General features: G+C 62.7%; 1 protein-coding gene across 8 annotated transcripts in view; it reads right to left on the bottom strand.

Annotated features, from left to right (window-relative positions):
- Positions 1-119, bottom strand: part of TLR5 (toll like receptor 5) — a 50567-nt gene extending 50448 nt beyond the window's left edge. For 6 of the 8 annotated variants that reach the window (XR_003003848.1, XM_024750465.1, XM_024750469.1 and 3 more), the window contains exon 1: positions 55-116. The gene's annotated coding sequence lies outside the window, so the exon portion shown is untranslated. Of the gene's footprint in view, positions 1-54 lie in introns of all 8 variants that reach the window. The other 2 variants (XM_024750468.1, XM_024750471.1) reach the window with 2 other exon arrangements.
- Positions 120-1087: the final 968 nt, after the last annotated feature.

The raw sequence follows: 1087 nt of genomic DNA, 5'->3' as shown, positions 1-1087 counted from the left end.
GGGGACTCCGGGTCCCCGCCCCGCCCCTCCACTCCTGCGCGGCAGGGCGCTCACCTCCGGGGAAGTCTCCCGGCGCCGCGCGCCAAGTCCCGTTCCTCCCAGTCGCAGAAGCGGCGCCCCAGGCAGGCCTCCAGAAGACGCCGCCGGCCCCGCCCCTGGACAGGCCCCGCCCTCGTCCCAGCCCCGCCCCGCAGGCCAGGTAACCTCTGCGTTCTCTCTGGCAAGTGGACCTCCTACTCCAGCCCTGAGGCTCCTCGGATGCACCCCGGAGACCCTGCGGCTGCGGGGACCGTCGCAAGTGTCCGTTTGACGAGGAATAACATAAGGGACCCATGGATTTTGGAGTCGGGAGGGAGGGACGCGGGTGCTGGGTGCGTGGGGCGCCCTGGATCCCAGGGGGAGGGGCCGCCTATAAGGGCTGCGGGCGTCCGGGTCCGGGACAGGGGGACCGAGCTGCAACCTTTGTAGACTCCCGAAATGTCCCTCGAGATCATCCAGGCCAGCATTCCGTTCCCTTCCTCTTTCCATTGTACAGAGGAGGAAGCCCAGGCCCGAGGACCTGGAGTAGTGGTCCAAAGGCACAGCCAGAAGCTAGCGAAAGAGGAACTCGACCCCATGCTCTCTTGACTCCCAGCGCAGTGCTCCTAACACTAAGCCAAACCGCAAGCTAAAAGCGGAGCATTCTGATACATTCCAGTCAACGAGGGCCAGCTGGGAGCTGGCGCGATTTGAGGAAGGAAGCCCCGGGTTTGTCTGGAGAACCCAGGAGAAGACAGACCCTTTCTGTCCTGCCTTCTCTTTTCTTTATTTCCCAACTCCTCCACTGCTAGAGTTTGCAGGTAAAGGGACCTGTCAAAAGTAAAAAACCGGCTCCCCAGAGGCCTGTGCAACCAAAGGGTTAAAGAGAGGTGACCGTCAGAAAGTGGCGGAGTGGCTCGCTGGAGTGAAACCCAGTTCAGTTCGGGGACAGATACGGCACTGTCCTGAGTAGGACTGAGGTGGGGGAGCGTGAGGGCGGGCGCACAGACTGCTCGGGTGGGTGAGACCCTCAACCCCGCTAACAGTGGGAGCTCGGGTGTAATCACAG

The sequence above is a fragment of the Neophocaena asiaeorientalis genome, unplaced genomic scaffold (genome assembly GCF_003031525.2).
Source record: "Neophocaena asiaeorientalis asiaeorientalis breed wild unplaced genomic scaffold, Neophocaena_asiaeorientalis_V1.1 scaffold430, whole genome shotgun sequence".
Taxonomy (NCBI): Eukaryota; Metazoa; Chordata; class Mammalia; order Artiodactyla; family Phocoenidae; genus Neophocaena; species Neophocaena asiaeorientalis.
This window is presented reverse-complemented; position numbering and strand designations above follow the sequence as displayed.